This window comes from Pinus tabuliformis, chromosome 7, assembly GCF_031772625.1.
Source record: "Pinus tabuliformis cultivar Carrire ecotype Pingquan chromosome 7, CPIR1, whole genome shotgun sequence".
NCBI classification, from domain to species: domain Eukaryota; kingdom Viridiplantae; phylum Streptophyta; class Pinopsida; order Pinales; family Pinaceae; genus Pinus; species Pinus tabuliformis.
The window spans coordinates 26,432,153-26,454,682 of record NC_142293.1 but is presented as its reverse complement, the minus strand read 5'-3'; positions in this window follow the sequence as shown (position 1 = coordinate 26,454,682).

Sequence of the window (22,530 nt, the reverse complement as noted above, 5' to 3'; positions counted from 1 at the left end):
AAAAATATCTGTAGATATATATAGATATCTCTCTCTCTCTCTCTCTCTCTATATATATATATATATATATCGAATCCAGTCTTTTACATCAAAATATTCTAAAACTTGGTTGTTTTAAGTACAAAATGGCTACTAAGCCTAGCTATAAACACCCATTGGCTATGCCAAAGTGCCTGCTAATAGAGCCCACTGCTCATGTAATGATAACACTGCTCTAGCTATCCTCTGAAGAGGAACCAGAAACCGCTCAGGCACACCGACTGTGTGCCGCTGCATATGAGCGGGGATCTCCTTCATAGGAAGGGGGGGCACACCCATGCTCAAGTCCTAGAGGTTCCTCAAAGCCATGCGAAGACTGTCAGCATCACCCCCCCCCCCCCCCCCCCACATCAGGTAGTTGGCCTCCCTTCCTCACTTGGCGAGGTTCGCCTGCAGGTCGTACCAGTGCCACATCTGTGTCAAGCAAAAAGATTCATGTCAATACTTGTTCACCCATAAAATCAACAAAAGCATAACATAAACATAAAAAAGATTAAAAATACTTTAAGTACTCTCAAAATCATTCTTACCTTGAGGCCCCTAGTTGGTCCCAGGAGGCAGAATCAAGTCAGGGTCGCCAGTGAAGTCCATGCCCTCATAGGCATAGTCATCAATCATCACAATCTGGCCACTAAGCCATTCGAAGAAATATTCTTCGAAAAAGTGTCGGATAGGTCCTCCTCCTATGCGAGGATCAAGTGATGCCCATCGCCCCTGTCTCGGCTCCCTCGGATCAAAGGGACCTAAGCTCATCCTCGGGCACATAACAAGTACCCTCTCAAGTATGAATGAGACAATGAGAGTGCCATACCCAAAACTCTATTGGGTTTGAGTCTTGCATGCGGTCAATTCTACCTTCAATTGGCAAAGCACTACTTCACACCAGTTGAACATCTGAGGTTGGACATAATCAACTGCAAGCAATAGTTGGACCTTTGTTGCAACGTTGGGACTCTTTGACCCTGCCAAACACACAATCAACCATAAAATGGCCCTCATAGGTCTGGACCTAATCCTCTCTATGGGGACTATGTTGCTAATGAGTCCACTCTCAAGGATACAATAAGCTTCAACCAGCTCTAGGGTGGATAGAGTATTAGGCCTACCCCCAGTTAGGTTTGTTCGTGCTCATGTGCATGAAAAACCAGTCAAAAGGTATATATCATCATGATCAATGGCCAATTCATGATCTCCAATCCTAAACACCTACTCAGGTTCATCCCAATGCTGAATAAACCAGCTCAACAGGTCCTCATGCCCTTTCATCAATTCCAACTTATCATACTTCATCAACCCACAAAGACATAATGCAAGTATGCAAGCAGGATCATTTTGCATCGGAAATTCTTGTTGGTCATGGGCCCATTCTCTCCATAGACTAGTCATAATGGCGCAAAACCTACACAAATCAACTAAAAAATCAGTGAAAATGGGGAAAAAGTGCATATTAAATCACTCCCTGGGGTTTTGGGATGCACCCTCATGCACTAATGCCCCCTAGTGAGATAAAAGGAGGATTAACGCCCTCCAACAGGTCATAAAGGGTGTTTAACGCCCCCTGCGGGCATGCTAGGGGGCATTAGGCGCATTTTAAGACATATGGCTCCCCAAATCTCCAAAAAATCACCCCAAAAGCTGGTAAAAATGGTTGAATAATGCAAGATTAATGTTTTAGCTCCTACTTGGACTGACGGCACATGGAATGGTCGCTCAGATCTCCTGCAATCATTCATGGAAAATCTCCTCCTCTTTAGCTCCAAAACACTCTCACAACTCTCAAATGATGCAAATGGTTAAAATGGAGGCTCAATAACTCCCTTATAGTCACTTTGGAGACATAAATTATCTTAATTGAAGTCATTAAAGTAGAATTAGTCCATTTCCAATGATAAATATCATGCACTCTGATCCCAAATTGACAGAAATTGCTCATGTTTTGATGAAAGAATTTTCAGGATTGAACGACAGAAATGACCATGTGAAATTCTCTATGAGTGCTTTATTTTATGGGATGTTTTCTTGCTCTAAAAATTAAAAATCCCTGAGTTTTTCATTGTTGGGCTCATTAAACACATACGAAGATGGTCCGAGAAACTTTTTTTCCCTCTTTTTCTATCTCATTAAACTGAAAAAGATCGATTGGGCATTCTTTTTTGTGACTTTTTTCTCGCTCACTGAAAAACCCCGAGTTCCTTCTTCAGGCTCGTTAAAAAACTATGAAGAAGCTCTAAGCATTCTTTTTAGGAACTTTTCTCGCTCATTAAATTGAAAAAACCCCGATTTTCCATCATTGAGCTTGTTAAACATTTCCGATGACAATATGAGCGCTTGCTTTTTTGGGACTATTTCTTGCTCTTAAATAAAGAAATCCACGAGTTTTTTGCTTCTTTAGGCTTGTTAAATCTACGAAGAAGGAATAAGCAGTTATTTTACTTCTTTTTCCTCGCTCACTAAACTGAAAAAGATACCTTGAGTTTTCTTCATTTGACTCGTCAAAATTCGATGAAGGTATTGAGTTTGTCGGTGCATGACTCATTAAAATTTCACAACGAAAATCGAGTTTACTCTGTCTCCTCATACTCATAAAAAAATGATGCAAACATCTATTTAGCATAGGTTTCTCTTTATCCGGACTTAATATATTAACTCATGGAATAGGAACCGTTCTGGGTATACTATTAAACTTTTGTGGACTCGGTTAAAATCTATGAGAAAGGGACCACCTTGGAGTCGTTCTTTAGGATCTTTTCAAACTCTCTAAATATGAAAAGACCACCAAGTTATCTCATCTAGACTCATTAAATTACACAGATGAATGATAGAGTCGCTCTTTTTACGATCCTTTTCCGACTCTTAAAACATGAAAATATCGATGATTTTGCCTGTCTGGACTCATTAAACTAATCAAATATGGCATAGAGTCGCTATTTTTGCGATCCTTTTAGACTCTCAAAACATGAAAAGGTCGATGAGTTTACCCATCTGGGCTCACTACAATAATCATATGGGGAAAGTGGACAATACAACTGCGTTATGTTCTATATTTTGAAAGAGTTTTTTGGCAGCAGTCGCTCCCTTGAACATGGCGCTCCCTCAGATAAACCTTACTTGTGACAGCCTCTCAATATGAAAGCTACCATCCTATGAGTTTAGCCTATATACCCCAATGTTCTTGCATCTTTGTATCCTAACACTCTTTGGTGTTCATGAGTCTAGTGCTGCATGGTTAAAAACATTGTCGTTCCTTCTATTGTTCAAGGGAAAACCTTTATCTTCTGTTTCCTCCATCAACCCATTAAGCATATCCTACCATCATGCCCTCTCTCGCTTTGACCCAATGTTCAAAAGATTCCTCAAAAAACAATAATTCTTGTCCTGTTTCATGTTGACTGATGTAGGACACCTTATTGCCTACCTTTCGACAGGTCTCTTCCTATCGACTTCAACACTCTATCTAGGAAGAAGACCTAGAAACACTTCAGTGCCTTGGTACTTGCAGACATCAATGGCAGGTCACCTTGTGTTTGATCAGGGGTTTTCATTATTGGCTCCTAGTTAAATGATTCTATGAGTGTTCGATGACAAAAACATTTTTCACACTTGCTAGATTGTACTGCGCATCTTGGAGACCATCACCATTATCGGTGGCCATCCTCGCGTCTGTTAACAGTCTCCATTATTGACTAGTAATCAGATGATTTCGTGCATGTTCAACATCAATGAATATATTCACATATATCGATCTATGCTATTCGGTGAAGCAGAAATCAAGACCTTGGGTAGAGGCTTGCATCACTCAGCCTTGTTTCCTCTCCCAAGATGCGGTTATTGTTTTTTGGAGTCAGCTCATTAGAATGATCCTTTTATGACACTGGTTCCACATTGTGATTATCAGCGGCCAACATCCTCATATATCTTTTATGAGAAGATCACTCTAACATAGCTACTGAGCATGGGAATGCCTGACTCTGGACATGATTTTAGTTGTTTTATATATATGTGTTGTATTAGGTTTCCCATACTGCCCGAAGCTCCAATCATCGCTCTATTTTTTCCAAAGAAAAGGACAGTTAAATATAAAGTATTTTGGCCATCGTTGCAGCCTCTGATCTCACACTTTAGGAGGCATCTGTTATACAGAAAAATGACCTCGTCATCAACTCAGAGGACAAAGGCATGATGAATAAAGGACTAACCAAGTTCACAGGCCCATTTGTCAAGCTAAAATTGTCCAGACACTATCAACCTGCCTTATAAAGCTTCTCAGCAAGATTAAGGGTGTGTTAGTGCCTAGGGTAATTCTACTTGCTACCTCGGGAACAATGTTAGTGAACCTACATCAAGTTCTATGGGTCAAAGGAGCGAATTGACTGAGAAAATATCCCTATATTCTCTCCTATGTCATCTCATAAGAGTAGGGAAACATCAAAACTCGACCTGTTTACGGGAATTACTAATTCCTAATGGAGTATGCAAACGGGAAAGAGCAATAAAGCATGCAACATAACTGCTTTTGCCTAATGGAACTCATGAAGGACCTGGTAAACCTAAACCTACATGCTATATATTCAAGGCTCGGGCCATTGTGAAAGTGGTCGAAACATTTGAAAGGATTGCCTATTTGGCTGTCAAGCAGAGTCTTAGACTAAGGCAACAGAAGAGGTTAAGAAGGGAGAGAGAGAGAGGAGATGGAGGGTAAGGGAAAGCTGATGCAATTGATGGTTGTAATCTCTCTTTCTACATCAATATAGAACTATAGTTGTGTTGTCCACTATGTGATGTTGGTAGTATAAACTTTCTTATATGTTGATCTAATATCTTCTAGCATGAGTGGCTTAGTTATATGCAACTAGATATCTTTTATATGTTCATGAATTTGTTTATCAAGGTTTTATGTTGTGATATTATGCTTGTCTTTGCTATGTGTAGGTTTTGATCTAGAGCCTCCTTAGGGGTCTTCCGCCTAGCTGCATTGCGCTCTCCAGCAACACCAGACTAAGACTCGAGGTAATAATTCCTTCTCGCTTTTATATTCATTTGTTAAGCATAGGTATGCATGTATCTTTGTGACAGCTGTAGCTAATCTGTCTGTCTTTCGAGGATCCCGAGAAGATCCTTGAGGGTTTTCTACATCACCAAACACCTGTGCATTAATCCCTATAGCAATGAATTATTGGATGAATTGCATGGAGCAATTTACTTCACCAAGTTGGAAATTTTTTTAGGATATCATCAAATCAGAATGAAGACTGAAGACATTCAAAAAACAACATTTAGAACTCATGAGGGTCATTATGAAATTTTGGTCATGCCTTTTTTCCTTACCAATGCACCTTCTACATTTCAAGGTTTGATGAATTCCATTTTCAAACCCTTAGAAAATTTGTGTTAGTATTTTTTTATGATATACTAATCTACATCAAGGCTTGGAAGGATCATGTTCAATATGTTGATAGAGTGCTCAAACTACTGGAGGAGGAACAATTATATGCAAAAATATCCAAATATTTCTTTGGAGTACAAGAGGTGGAATATTTGGGTCATATTGTATCTCATGAAGGTGTTAAGGTAGACCCTAGAAAACTTTAAGCCATTAAGGAATGGAAAATATCCAAATCCATAAAGCATCTGCAAGGATTTCTTAGGTTGACAGGGTATTATCACAAGTTTGTTAAGAATTATGGGAGAATAGCAGCACCTCAAACAACATTACTAAAGAAAGATGCATTTTCGTGGACTCCAGAAGCAACGAAAACCTTTGAACATATTAAGGAGGCAATGTGCCAAGCACCGGTCATAGCTACGTCAGACTTCACAAAAACTTTTATTGTAAAATGTGATGCCTTAGGAAATGGAATTGGTGTTGTTTTAATGCAAGAAGAAAGACCCATTCCTTTCAAAAGCTGTCCAATAAATGGAAAGTATTTACACAAAGCTATTTATGAGAAGGAAATGTTGTAAATACTACATGCACTTAAGAAATGGAGACCTTACCTAATGGGAAGACACTTCAAGGTAAAAACAAATCATGATAGTCTTAAATACTTTTTAGAACAAAGATTTGTAGGTTTTAACCCCGTACATAAATTACCTGCATACGTATTCTAAAACACAGAAAATAAACAATAGCAAGAGCATAACACATAAAACACATATACATAGAGATTTTCCCTTGGATCCCAAAACCAGGACTACCAACTTGATTTTTCCTTATATTCCTTTCAATGTTACAATACATATTTATACATGTTGAAGCATCCAATACCATGGACTGAAAACCATCACGCCCAAAACCATGTGCAAAAACCATGCAAAAAACCATAGGTAGGTCCGCCTACCTAATATTCTCCACCCAACCCAACATTCTCCCACTTGTTGTTTTCTTTCCATAGGGGGCCACAAGAGATCTTAGTCATTTATGCAACCCTGCAATGCCCATTGTTTCTCTACACAAACAGAATTTCTCAGAGCTCACAGATTTTGTCAATGCATTTGCAGTATTCTTCAAAGTGTCCACCTTTACCAGCAACACCTTTTTGTCTTCTATCATATCCCTCACAAAGTGATACTGAACATCAATGTGCTTTGTATTTGAATGGTAAGCAGGGTTCTTTGCCAAGAAAATTGCACTTTGGCTGTGATAGTCTATTCTTATAGCTTCCTATACTAACCCCATAATTAAATGCAATCTCTGCAACCAAACTGCTTCCTTGCTTACATAAGTGGCTACCATGTATTCTGCCTCTGTAGTTGATAGTGCCACTACAGATTGTTTCTTACTCATCCAACTCACTATAGCTCCAAATAGGTTAAACACATGCCCACTTGTAGATCTTCTCTGATTCATATCTCCAACCCAGTCTACATCAACAAAGCCACGAATTCCAAAATTTTGTCCAATCTTAATCTTCCTTGGTAGCACAAACCATAATCACTAGTGCCACGAAAATACCTGAAAACCCACTTCACTGTTGTGCAATGCTCCTTCCCTAGTTTTGACATACACCTTCTCAATACTCCCATTGCATGTCCAATGTCTAGTCTAGTACATACCATCGCATATATTAGGCTACCAACTGCACTTGCATATGGAACACAGGACATGTCCTCTTCCTCTTCTTGTGTCTTGGGACACTGTTGAGGAGATAACTTTACACCTATAGGAATAAGAACCTTCACCAGTTTACTATCCTGCATATTAAACCTTTGCAATATTGTCTCAACATACTTCCTCTGGTTTAACCAGAGCTTCCTCTTTGCCCGATCTATTTTAATTTACATGTCCAAAATATAGTTTGTGTTGGAAATAATACTGAGAGGGGGGGAGGGTGAATCAGTATTATCAAATCAATCACTTTTCATTTTCATTCTCAGATACATATACACTACTTCAGTTATGGAAAACTACATATATATGCAACTATGTCTAAAGAAACCAGCGTATATCAGTAAACTTATGACTCAGTTAAAATGTTGATCTTTAATCAGTGCATCAGAACTTAATTAACCATAACAACAGTAAACAGGTGCAGTAAAACATAGCAAATCATCACACACATGAACACAAGATATAAGGTGGAAACCCAATGTGGGTGAAAACCACCTGCTGCAATTCATCTCTATCTTCTTTTAATAAGAAACTTCTTTTTACAATATTTCTATATTGGTGCAGCCTTATACCAGTACGCAGGCTTCTACCTGCAAAAGGCTACAACCTTCTCTCATTCTCCAGCTTCTCCTGGAAGGGAGATACAACCCCCTTAGCTCTTGTACTAGCTGATGTACTAGTACATAGGTGCTGACCTACAGAAGGCTACAACCTTCTCTTTTATTCCAGGGACCACGTTTCATAAATTTTCAGAGTGGATCCATCAAACATCAATTACATCTGCATTAACCAATCCCTTTTGCTTCATTCAAAACTGAATCAACCAATTAATTCTCTGAGTGTTGTAACCAAAATACATTAATAGTAACCAGAAACCAATCCTTAACCCATAACACTGCAGCAATAAACAGAAGTAGCTAAAACATATTTCATGAGACATACACTACTTCAATATGCAGAACCTGTGTGCATACGTTGCTGTATTAAGGACAACCTGCGTATACGCTGTTTTGAATTAATGAACCAGCGTGTATATGTGCCGCTGCTGTGCCGAACCTATGTACAGATCTATAAAAGATAATCTTGCCCTTTTCAAATATTCAGACATCAGTAATACCCATATCATCATATTTATAGATCAAGTTATGCGCCAAAATTAATAGATCAAAATCACATAAAGATACTTCTCTTCAAGCCTTAAGATCTTGACCCATCAATAGAACTTATCCTTCTTCTTGTGCTCAGGTTCCTCCTTGATTCAGATCCAGCTATGCACTAATCACCAACATTCTAGATCTTTCTCTTCATAAGATATTCAATCCTTGAGTGCCTTTGCCTAATGATCTCTTTCCCCTTTTATAGTCTTAGGCCTTACCCAATACCATGGTCCAAAACCATAGAGAATCAATACCATGGACCCAATACCTAGGTTCAACACTTCGGATGAGATACCATGGTCCGAAACCATAGGTCCAAATACCAAGGACTAAATACCATGGACCAAAATAAGTTTTCCCACATGTACGCACTTTTCCTTACATGAAAGTGCATGCATACATATATGTGCCTTTTGATCAGCGATCCCGCGTGTATACATGACTTGGTTAAGAGGAACCTGCGTATATCTATTTTTCCTTTATTCTGAGATCCTGAACTGTGATCTGTCATTTGAGTGAGTTGCCATCAAGGACAACACCTGTGTCATAGCGCCAAACCTATGTCATAATGCCAACAATCTCCCCCTTTGGACATGATGGCAACCCCAAGTCACTCAAAGTCATTCTCCCCCTTTGTCATCAAGTGCAAAGGGTTATACTCCCCCTGAGTACATGCTGAAATCTCCGCTCTGATGTGCTATCCATGCTCCCCCTGACTGTAGGCAAGGTATGCAAAAAGATGTTCTACAAGAAAGAACATGACTCTATACATCATAAATGACCTTCCTATCACCAAAGACTCATACATACATCCATCTCCAAACCAAGTGGGGATTCACTTATCCGCCCAACCAAGTGGGGATACACCAAAAGTTTACACATGATAAAACAAGAACATTACATCATCCATCCCAAGCATAGTGGGGAAACCAACATAGGCCGTTACATGACCTTGATAATAAAAGAAATACATGACATAGAGACTAAATATCTAAGACAAGACTATGATAGTCATCAGCAACTAACATCAACAACATCTGTCAATCATCATTCAGACTGGCAACCATAATCTCCCTCTGCACCTGTTCCACCTGAAACAAAAACAACTGTGAAATTGAACCAAGATCTTCTAAGATAATGCCAAAAATGCATTATTAGAATTATATGCTCCCCCTGAACCTGTGCCAGATGGTCTCTGTCAGACCCATATCAGACTCTTTTCATCCTGAGTCTGGCCCCACTGTTTGTCTTCAAACCATAATATACGTGACTGTGTCCACAGACACCTGCGTATGTATGTGGATACACTTCATGAAACTCACGTACAACCACTGTTCTCTGAAACAGATAATTTCAACAGTAAGATGATGCATCAACTACTCCCAGCTTCTATCTGAGGTATTCAAATGTCTCCCTGGGAAATGATTTGGTGAATATATCAGCAACCTTTTCCTTGGAGGGAACATACTCCAATTTGACCTTTTATTCAAGCACTTGTTCCGAGAGAAAATGATATTTGATAGGTATGTGCTTGGTCATTGAATGCATGAATGGATTCTTTGAAATACTGATTGCACTTGTATTATCACAAAAAATGGAGATAGGTGGAGTACAAGTGATTTGAATGTCTTGCAATGTTTTCATCATCCAAAGGAGTTGTGTGCAGCAAGATGCAACAACCACATATTCTGCTTCAGCTATAGATAATGCAATTGAACTTTATTTCTTGCTGAACCAAGATACTAATCTGGAACCCATAAAGAATGCACCACCACTAGTTCTTTTTCTGTCATCCATGCTTCTTGCCAAATCTGCATATGTATATGCATGAAGTGTGAGATTTGTATCTCTAGGATACCATAAGCCATAGTTTTGTGTTCCTTGAAGATATTTGAAAATCCTCTTAACTGCCTGAAGTTGTGCTTCCTTTGGATTTGCTTGGAATCTTCCAACTATTCCCACTGCATGCATGATGTTTGGTTGGCTACCTGTTAGATAGAGTAGACTACCAATCATTGATCTATAGGTTGGTTGATGCACTGCTGCTGATTCATCATTTGCGCTGAGGCTGCATCCTGTTACCATAGGGGTACATACTAGTTTTGAATCCTCCATCCCATTTTTCTTTAAGATCTGCTTGAGGTACTTGGTTTGTGATAGAAAGATATCATCCTTGTTTTGTTAGACTTGTAAATCAAGAAAATATGTGAGCTCACCAAGTAAGGACATTTCAAATTCTTTCTGCATCACCAAAGCGAAGTTTTGACTCATGGCTTCTTCGTTGCTACCAAAGATGATATCATCAACATACACAACAAGTATTATCAATTTATCATTATCAATTTTTATATATAGATTGCTATATGTTGATCCTTTTGAAAAACCTTGTTGATGGAGGTGTTTTTCCAAACGAAAATACCAAGCCCTTGGAGCCTATTTAAGGCCATAGAGAGCCTTTTTGAGTCTGCATACAAGTTTTGGATCATTCCCAAGGATGAATCCATCTGGTTGCTCAATGTACACTTCTTATTCTAAGTCTCCATTGAGAAAAGCAGATTTCACATCCATTTGATATACTTTGAACTCCTGAAAACTAGAAAGAGCAAGGAACATTCTTATGGCATCAAGTATAGCAACTGGTGCAAAAGTTTCTTCAAAGTCTATGCCTTCTTGTTGAGCATACCCTTTACAAACAAGTCTGGCCTTATTTCTAATAACATCTCCATTTTCATTTAGCTTGTTTTTGAATATCCATTTTGTCCCTATGACATTCTTATCATTTGGTCTAGGAACCAACTCCTAAGTATTATTCTTTTCAATCTGCTCAAGTTCGTCATTCATGGCCTTCACCCAACATTCATCTTTGCATGCTTCACTTACATTTCGTGGTACAATGGAGGAGAGAAATGCTAGATAGCTTGAATCTTCTGAAATAGTTCTTCTTGTTTGTACACCTGCCTCTTTCTGCCCCAAAATTTGAGTCTCTGGATGATTCTTCTAGATGTATATGGATGGAGTCTTTTCTTCTACCCTTATCTGTTCTTCTGGTGCCTCATAGGTTTCTTCTTCATCATTAGTCTGATTTTATGTTGAAGTATAGTCCTCATCATCTTCGAAATCTTCGGATTTCACCTACCTTGGAATATTTCCTGCTTCATCAACCACTACATGAATACTTTCAACAATTTTTCCAAGTCTTTTATTGTAACACTTATATCCTTTACTTCGAGAAGAGTAACCAAGGAGAAAGCCTTCATCTACTCTAGGTTCAAACTTGGCAAGGTTTTCATCAGTCCTTTTGATGTAACATTTGCTTCCAAAAATTTTGAAGTATTTTACCATAGGAGTCTTACCATACCAAAGTTCATGAGGATTTTGAGTGCTGTTTACCGGACGTTTGTTTTTTTGAGAATAGTAATGGCAGCAAGTGCAGCTTCACCCTAGAAGGTTGCAGGAGTTACAGACTCATCAAGCATAGCATGAGCCATTTGTTGAACTGTTCTGTTCATCCTTTCCACTACTCCATTTTGCTGAGGAGTCCTTGCAGTAGAGAATTCCCTTCTTATTCCATGTTCTTCACAAAAATCAAAAAATTCATTCAAGGTAAATTCCCCTCCTCGATCAGACCTGAGGCATTTGATTCTGCGATTTGATTCGTTTCCAACCAAGGCTTTGAATGATTTGAACTTTTCGAAGGCTTCGTCCTTATGCTTCAGAATTACTATCCAACACATCCTGGAAAAGTTGTTAATGAAAAATATGAAGTATTCTTCTCCTTGAAGTGACTTTTTCCTTGATGGACCACATAAATCAGTATGGACAAGTTCAAGTGGCTTACTAGCTAATCCTTCCTTCTCAGGGAAATTAGTTCTGGTTTGCTTACCAAACTGACATGATTTGCATATTGTATTGTCTGGAATTTTGATGTCAGGGAGATCACTAACTGCCTGATATTTGCATGCTTTCCTTATCTGAGAGAAGCTTAGATGCCCCAATCTTCTGTGCCATAGCCAGTGTTCATCATTCTTACTTAGATAGCATTGTTGTTGTCCTCCCTTGAGTACGTATAAATTATTTGTTGTTCTTATGCCTTAGATCACTATTTCTCCTGTATCAAGCTCACGAACAATACATCCATTTGATTGAAATATTACCTCATTTCCTTGATCACACATTTGATTGAAACTCAATAGATTATGTTTTAAGCCATCAACATACATAACATTTCCAGCTTTGACTTTTTCTTTCAAAATCACAAAACCTTTACCTTTTATGAGAGCAGGGGTGTCATTTCCAAATGAGACCTTCCTTTCCTTTTCTAAGGCACTATATGACTGAATTTTTTCTTTATCACCTGTCATATGTTTCGAGCATCCACTGTCGATGTACCACTGATTTTCCTGTCCTTCCGCATATAAGGCTATACCACATCTTTTCGGTTGCGGTTATTTCTTTCTCCATGTTTTGGGACTCAATGAAGCTTGCTCATTTTGAGTTGTTTGCCGAAACCTACTCCTACATTCAGAATCTTCATGACCGAAGTTGTTACAAATAGAACATTCTATTTCATTTTCAAGAGCAGAAAAGTTCTTGTAGGTCCTTTTCATGATCCCAGTCATACTCCTTTGTTTTTGTGCTTCTCTAGTCATGATGGTCTTGTAGGCAACACATTGAGCAGCTTTGTGTCCAAAGTTATGACAAGAGAAACATTGGCCATTGAAGAAATTCCCGCGATTATCAAACCTATTGACCAAATGATTGTAGTTTCCAATGACATCCATTCTTGAGGAAAATTGAGAATGATTTACCTGTGGTTGGTTGTAGCTTATGTTCATCCTTGAAGTAGATTGCCCCTGATTTACTTGGTGTTCTCTATTTATCCTTGAAGTAGATTGACCCTAATTTATCTATTGATTTGCTTTATGCCTTTGTTGTCGATTTTCAACCTGTTCACTTCCCCTTGCTGCATCAAGATAACTTTTGGAGGTGGATGGCTTCTGTGCTTGAGATGCTTCTTCAGTATATCCAAGACCTGTCTTGATTAGAGGAGAACGCTGCACTTTGATAATCTCATCTAAAGTTTCAGATCCTTTAGCAAATCTAAGATTAAGATCTTTTTTTTTCTCAATATCTTTTCTAAGTCCCACAATTTCACATTCTAACTTTTCATTGTGTTTTTCCCTTTCAACAAGTTGGAATGTTAGAGTATCTATGATCATATTCTTTTCTTCTAAGCAGATTTTAAGTTTAGAAATTTCTTCATAGATATCATCTTCATCTATAGCATCCAAGAAATCATCATCTTCAAAAGCCACCAAAAGTCTATAATCATGTTCATCTTCATCACTATTTGAAAAGCCATCATTGTCTTCATGTGTATAATAGCTCTTCTTACTTACATTCTGTTTTCTGTTCCATCTAATTGGTTCCTTACCTTAGTCAAGCTTATCTTTATGAGGACAATTGGCTGCATAGTGACCGACTCTTCCACAAGAAAAGCATTTGAAAGGTAGCTTACCTCTGAATATTCCAGAACCCCGTTGAAGGTTCCTAACAAAGTTTGATTCTTCCTCTCCTTGTGACGTATGTCCTAACTCATTGTATTCTCCTTTTCTTGATGCTTTGAATGCAACTTCTCTCATGTCTGATGGACCCCATTTTCTCATTTCGAAAGTAGTTAGGATTCTATGCAGCTGTGACATGGTAATACTCTGAAGATTCTACTTTTCGTCTATGGCAGAAACCTTTGATTCAAACTTAGAGGAAAAAGATATTAGAACCTTTTCAACTAAAGTGAATTCTTTTATTTCTTCACCCAAGTTTTTCATGTGATTCACAATCTCATCTATACATAAGAAATAATTAGCCACACTTTCATCATTTTTCATTCTGAGAGTTTCATATTGAATTATGAGAGATTGTAGTTTTGCACGTTTTACCTGATCGTCTCCTTCATAGCTTAGAATGATCTTGTTCCATATTTCTTTGGTGGTTTTGAGCTACATAACCTTAACGAATTCTGATTGAGATAGACTCCCCAATAGAGCATTGATAGCCTTTGCATTTGTTTCATACTACTTTTTACCAGCTGTATCTGTAGGAGTTGCTGATGGAAATGTGTATCCTCCTTCCATGATATCCCAAACTTTGGTACCAAGAGATTGAAGATAGGCTGTGATTCTTACCTTCTAATAGATGAAGTTTCTCCCATCAAAGATTGGTGGCCTGATAGATGCCTCCTTTTCGTAGTTTCTCATGATGATAGATCTTCCTTCAAGCAATCAAGCTTCTTCTGAAGGACCTGCTCTGATACCAATTGTTGGAAATAATACTGAGAGGGGGGGGGGGGGGGGGGGTGAATCAGTATTATCAAATCAATCACTTTTCATTTTCATTCTCAGATACATATACGCTACTTCAGTTATGGGAAACTGCGTATATACGCAACTGTGTCTAAAGAAACCAGCGTATATCAGTAAACTTATGATTCAGTTAAAATTTTGATCTTTAATCAGTGCATCAGAACTTCATTAACCATAAGAATAGTAAACAGGTGCAGTAAAACAGAACAGATCATCACACACATGAACACAAGATATAAGGTGGAAACCCAATGTGGGTGAAAACCACCTGCTGCAATTCGTCTCTATCTTCTTTTAATAAGAAACTTCTTTTTACAATATTTTTGTACTGGTGCAATCTTATACCAGTACGCAGGCTTCTACTTGCAGAAGGCTAAAACCTTCTCTCGTTCTCTAGCTTCTCCTGGAAGGGAGCTACAACCCCCTTAGCTCTTGTACTAGCAGATGTACTAGTACATAGGTGCTGACCTATAGAAGGCTACAACCTTCTCTTTTATTCCAGGGACCACGTTTCATAAATTTTCAGACTGGATCCATCAAACATCAAATACATCTGCATTAACCAATCTCTTTTTCTTCAATCAAAACTGAATCAACCAATTACTTCTATGAATGTTGTAACGATAATACATTAACAGTAACCAGAAACCAATCCTTAACCCAGAACATTGCAGCAATAAACATAAGTAGCTAAAACATATTTCATGAGACCTACGCTACTTCATTATGCAGAACCTGTGTGCATACACTGCTATATTAAGGCCAACCTGCGTATACATTGTTTTGAATTAATGAACCAATGTGTATACACGCTGCTGCTATGCCAAACCTGCGTACAGATCTATAAAAGATAATCTTACCCTTTTCAGATATTCAGACATCAGTAATACCTAGATCATCAGATTTATAGATCAAGTCATGCGCCAAAATTAATAGATCAAAATCACATAAAGATACTTCTCTTCAAGCCTTAAGATCTTGACCCATCAATAGAACTTATCCTTCTTCTTGCACTCAAGTTCCTCCTTGATTCAAATCCAGCGATGCACCAATGACCAATATTCTAGATCTTGCTCTTCATAAGATATTCAATCCTTGAGTGCCTTTGCCTAATGATCTCTTTCCCCTTTTATAGTCTTAGGCCTTACCCAATACCATGGTCCAAAACCATAGAGAATCAATACCATGGACCCAATACCTGGGTTCAACACTTCGAACGAGATACCATAGTCCAAAACCATAAGTCCAAATACCAAGGACTAAATACCATGGACCAAAAATAAGTTTTCCCACATGTACATGCTTTGCCTTACATGAAAGTGTGTACATATGTATACGTGCCTTTTGATCAGTGATCCCACATGTATACATGACTTGGTTAAGAGGAACCTGATTATATCTCTTTTTCCTTCATTCTGAGATCCTGAACTGTGATCTGTCATTTGAGTGAGTTGCCATCAACAACAACACCTGTGTCATAGTGCCAAACCTGTGTCATAATGCCAACAATTTGCAGCACCACGATATTTCATGTTGAATTTGGAGGACAATTGGGTCTTCAAATACTGGATAATTTCTTTGTCATTTCCAACCAGCAACATGTCATCCACATACAAGACCAAATAAATAACATGGTCACCAATTAATTTAAAATACACACAGTGATCTTCTTTGATTTTGGTGAAGCCAAGTCCCCATATAAATGTATCAAATTTCTGATACCACACCCTTGGTGACTGTTTTAGCCCATACAAAGACTTCTTTAACTTGCATACCATTTCTTTCTTACCCTTCACTGCAAAGCCTTCAGGTTGCTTCATGTAGATCTCCTCTTATAGATCCTCGTGAAGAAATGTTGTCTTCACATCCATCTGTTCTACCTCAAAATCAAAAGCAGCGACAACAAATAAAAGTAATCTAATAGAAGATACCTTCGCAACAGGAGAAAAAATATCACCAAAATCAATTCTCGGCACCTAGGAATAACCTTTTGCTACCAACCGAGCTTTGTATTTCTCCACCTTTCCTTATGCATTTGTCTTCTTCTTGAACACCCATTTGTTGCCAATGGGTTTCCTTCTAGCTGACAACTCCACCAGATCCCAAGCCTCATTTTTGTGCAAAGATGTCATTTCATCAACCATGGCCTCTTTCCAGAGTTTTCCATCCTCTGAATCTACTGCTTCCTTCACATTTCTGGGATCATCATCAATAATAGATAAGGGAAAATTTGAACAGAGAGCAGATGGACTATACCTTTCTAGCTGCCTTCTTTCTTGAACTAATCTTCTCACAACTGGATTTTGTGGCTCTTCATCTTCTGATTCCTCTTCTACTATAGAATTTGCTTCTTCCTCCTTTAGCTCAAACTCTATCTTCTCAGGTTCCTTTGATGGGACTTCATGTTTAATAAAAATTTTCACCTCTCTCAACACCACATCTCGACTGTACACAACCTTCCTTGTTACTGGGTTCCAAAGCTTATAACCCTTTAAACCGTCCTTATACCCAATAAAGATGCACTTTTCAGATTTACTATCCAACTTTGTTATTTTCTCCTTTGGAACATGTACATATGCATCATCCAAATACCCTCAGATGTGAAAGAGAGGGTTTCTTACCAGTCCATACCTCTTGTGGAGTCTTATCCTTTAACACCGATGAAGGTGATCTGTTGACCAGGTAACATGCTGTCTCCACGGCCGCTGCCCAGAATTCCTGTTCTAACTCGACACCACTGAGCATGCTTCTTGCCCTTTCCATCAATGTATTATTCATTCTTTCTGCAACTCCATTTTTATCAGGTGTGTATGGAGTAGTCTTCTGTCATTCTATACCACACTTCTTATAGAATTATTCAAATTCCTTGCTGCAAAACTCTCCATCGTTATCTATCCTCAGCACCTTTATCTTCTTCTCTGTCTGGTTTTCCACTAGAGCCTTCAATTCTTTAATCCTGTCAAAGACTTCAAATTTCTTCTTGAGGAAATATATCCATGTATTCCTTGAGAAGTCATCTATAAATGATAAATAGTACACATACTTACCCAGTGATGGAACCTTCACAGGTCCAAACACATCATTGTGCATAAGCTCTAATATCTATTTCACCCTCTTACCACTAGAGGGGAAACTCACCCGATTCTGCATCCCATATACACAATTTTCACAAATATCAAAATCCATAGAGGTATTACTCAAACCTTCTACCATACCTTTACCATGAAGTATTCAAAGGCCCTTCTCTCCAATATGTCCAAGCCTTTGATGCCACAACATGGTATTTTCTCCAGAGACCACTATATTTTCTGCTCCACTTTCAAGATCCACAGAATTATTACACCCATCAACAATAGTGCTACCTTGCAGCTTGTACATAGTTCCAATCTCAACTCCCTGCATCAATACCAATGTTACTTGAACCATCTTGCAGGTATCTTTCTTGAACAATGTTTTTACATCTGCATCATCCAACTTGCATATAGAAATCATATTTCTGGACAATGCAAGAATATGAAAAACATGTGGAAGTGTTCTAACCATTCCACCTTGGACCTTCAACTTTACTTTTCTGCGACCAATGATCCTATCCTTCCTATCATCCCCTAAGAATACATCACCACCATCGTATTTCTCATACTCGTACAACCACTCTCTATGGGGAGTGAAGTGAAATGATGCACCTGAGTCAATCAAACATGCCTCATGATCTACATATGTAGTTGAAGAAGCCAAGTACACATCCCCACCTTCATCTGAGGTGGTTTTTGCTTCTACAGAAGGAGCATCATCAGATCCCTTTCCTTTCTCGAAAGCTTTACATTTACAGTCCCTTTTTTAGTGCCCTTCCTTTCCGAATTTCCAGCACACCACCTTTACAGGTTTATATGGAGATTTAGATCTCCCTCTAGATTTAGATCTCTAACTTGATGACTTATTTTTGTTTCTATTCTAGGACCATCCTCGTCCCAACAAGGCATCACCATTCTGGCTCTCCATATTTTTTCATCTCATCTCCTCGGTTAGCAAGGATGAGACTATTTCATCAAATTGCAAGGCAGTTGCATTGCTACCTATTGCAATAACCAGACTATCCCACGAATATGGTAGAGAACACAACAAACTAATGCACTTATCTTCATCTGAAATTTTAATATCAACAGACAATAACTAACTTACCGTAGTATCAAATGCATTCAGATGCTCTGTCACTGAGTCTCCATCTTTCATCCTCAGGTTATACAGCTTTTTCTGTAGGAACAGTTTATTCACCAGAGACTTAGATTGGTACAAAGTCCCTAACTTTTCCCACAAAGCCTTCGTTGTAGCTTCCCCTGATACATTCAGCAATACTGAATCTGAGACACACAATCATATCTTTTCATTCCGATCCAACTTCTTCCATTCTTCATCAGACACTCTCGTTGGTAATTTAGTACTTGGATCTACCACGATCCATTGATCTTTATCCACCAACAGATCCTCCATATTGATTTTCCACAACTCAAAACTCTGACCATTAAATTTATTGATCTCTATCTTTCCATTGCTCACCATCTTCTTTCACCACCAGAATCGATCCCACAGATCTCCCACTAAACAGGGTCTACCACAGGCCCGAGCAAAACTCCTCAGCAACAAAGGCGTCCCCTTGAAGCCAAAATAGCTCTGATACCAAATGTAGTTTTTAACCCCGTACATAAATTACCTACATACAAATTCTAAAATATATAAAATAAACAATAGAGGGAGCATAACACATAAAACACATATACATAGAGATTTTCCCCTGGCTCCCAAAACCAAGACTACCAGCTTGATTTTTCCTTATATGCCTTTCAATGTTACAATACATATTTATACATGCCGAAGCATCCAATACCATGGAACGAAAACCATCGTGCCCAAAACCATGTGCGAAAACCATGCACAAAAACATAGGTAGGTCCACCTACCTAATATAGGGTCCAATTTTTTTTTTCCTCCGTGTGTTGCCCTAGACCCTGTAGAGGGGGGATACCCACCCCCCTCAAACCCCATAGACGGGGGGGAGCTGCCGTCCCCCCGCTGCGTAATCGGCGCAACAAAGGGGGGGCTCTGCCCCCCCTCTAACCCCTCGGTTAACTAGGGGAGCTAGTTATTGATAGAATATAACACAACCCACCAAGATTATCTTCAGAAGAGAAGCAAAAATGGGTCACAAAGATGTTGGGTTATGACTTTGAAATCATCTACAAAAAAGGTGAAGAAGATTCACAAAGCCATATAACCATATGCACAACAAATTAACACACAATAATTAAACTGGCAGAAAGGGCAGATAATCGTCATGTGGTCTCTCATGCTCATGTAATTCACATTATTCAAAAAATTTAATAATACATTTAAATACATGAGTAAGTGGTCTTAAGATAGTGCATCTATCTTAGACTCACTTGGTTGAGACAATTTCTCAACTTACACACTAATTTAGGAGAGCTAGTTGGAGAGTATCTCTCATCCAAACTAGACTCCTTAGTTTGAGGAATTCTCATGATTTTATTTATTTAATTTAATAATTGGATTTATTATTGATTTTTAAGAGAGTGAGGCTAATAGTCCCCCCTCAATGATAAATCCAAAACGAACACGGAACCATCTTCCAAGTTCTCAAGTTGATCCTAAAAATACATTTGCTTGAAAAACTGCCAAAGCTAGATGTTGAAGAAACTACAATATGAAGAGACCATGAGTCAGCTACATGTCTGATTCATCTCTCAATGTCACTTGAAAACTCCATAATGTGGCAAGCTACAAAAGGATCCAACTGCCTTTGTTTGAAAACAACACCTGGTGTCCACTGACACAATTTGATGAATGCCCACTGGCGTATTTGTTGATGATGATCACCCACTAGTTGATGAAGATGCCCACTAGCTGCTTCACTGATGTTGTCGAGACTTTTAGTCTAACAACCACTTGTCAATTTCATTGGAATTTCCCCCCTTTGTCAGTTGAAAGGAGAGACAATCTTCCCCAAAATATATATGAACTCTCCCCCTGTAGGTGTAGGAGAGTTTCATTGTTGTACTCCCCCGTTCAATCGAACGAGAGTACCATCTTCATTTGACTATTGGCTGCAATATGTGTGAGTGAATTCGATTGTAGAAGTTATACAATCTTTTGACTGTGGATGACCATTCCCAGGGATCAATCCATGAATAGTTGATCTTCAATCTGCTTGATTGTTGTTGTTTGCTGCATTTCTCTGATGAATGATTTGAATTGCCACAATGGTGACAAGGATGGAGATCAAAACACTGATTTTACAGATGACTGGTTCTTTGACAATGAGAACATGCTGGTTTGTCTGCAACTTGAGTTTTTCTGCATTTTTGTTTGTCTGCAACTTGAGTTTGTGTGCATTTCTGTTTGTCTGCAACTTCAGTTTGTGTGCATTGATGTCGGTCTGCAAGTTGCTGAGGTGATTTGTTCAAGTAATCGGGCACTAATGAACTAAATGGGCTTTGAACAATTAGGGATATGTAAGTTGTTTTTATCTTTGACATATCCTAAGCTGCGCCGATTCTATTACTTTGAATTTCTTCCGATGGCCTGATGATGGGTTTGGAAGAAATTTGAACTGGAACAACTTAAAAACTTGAAGCTGGTTGGATCATTGACTTGGAATCAACATCTTTATCTGCATCTGTACAGATTTAAGACTTGGAAACATCACTCTTCTATTACAACTCATCTCTTTATTGTTGTGACTCTAGTTGAAGGAATTCAATCGTTTCATGTACTTGTTGTAGATTCCTTGAAATATCAACAATAGTGGCTTTGCTAATTTGTACCATGGCTTCATTACTTGAGAGGATCAAATTGTTAAGAATCTTTAACAATTGAATGCTTGTCACCATGTGAACTTACTGGAACTCATGCTCGCTTGCTTTTAATACTTGCTAGATTTTTAGAACTCGCTCGCTTGATGTTTAATTGATTGTTGCACAGTCGCTTGAACATGTGTTAACAATTGATTGTTTGAACTCACACTTGCTTGCTTTCACACCTGCTTGATGATTGGTTTGAATGACACGCTCGCTTGGTTATGATCGCTTTACTTGAATGAAATGTTACGAATGCTTTAATGAACTTTACACAGGCTCGCTTTTTGTGCGTTGAACTGTTGTGCTTGATTTGGTTACTTGACACACTCGCTTGATCTTAGTGCGCTTGCTGTAGACACATGCTTATTTTGATGCTTACTTGAAGATTAGAGTCTGTTAGTGTCGGTCTTGAAAGCCCTCCATCAGTGATCAAAGCTCTTTGCATTTGCATTAGTAGGTGTCTCATCAGTGTCAAAATTTGCATCCAGTTAGGCATGCCATAATCCTGATGGAGGAGCTGGTCTATTCATACCCCTCTTGGCTTTGATGGATCAGGTCATATCAGTCATTGAGTTTGTCAAGATTCTCTTGTTTGGTCTTAGTGTCAAAAGTCTAGGTCTAGGGTTTTGGTCATTTGTCTTTGCAAGGTCATGTTTCTGAAAGTCCTTGAGTGACCAGCAAGCCAGAGGGAGGATGGTAAACATGTTCCTTTGAAATTTTCATCATGTACAGTTCATTTTTAACCTTGGATTTAAAAACCCTGTTTTTAAAGCCAAGGTCATGATAATTTTTGTAAAAAGAATAAATTTCCAAAATGTCTTCAAAAAGGCAGCAACAACCCTGGTCCCCTTGCCACAGTCCTTCAGATGATCTACCTGCAAAAAGAATCAGGTCAAAGCACTCAAAAAGTCAACTTCAGGATAAAGGAAACCAAGAAAATCAGTGTTTTAAAAAAAGTGTCAAAATAGACTTTATAAAGTGGGTTTATGGATGAA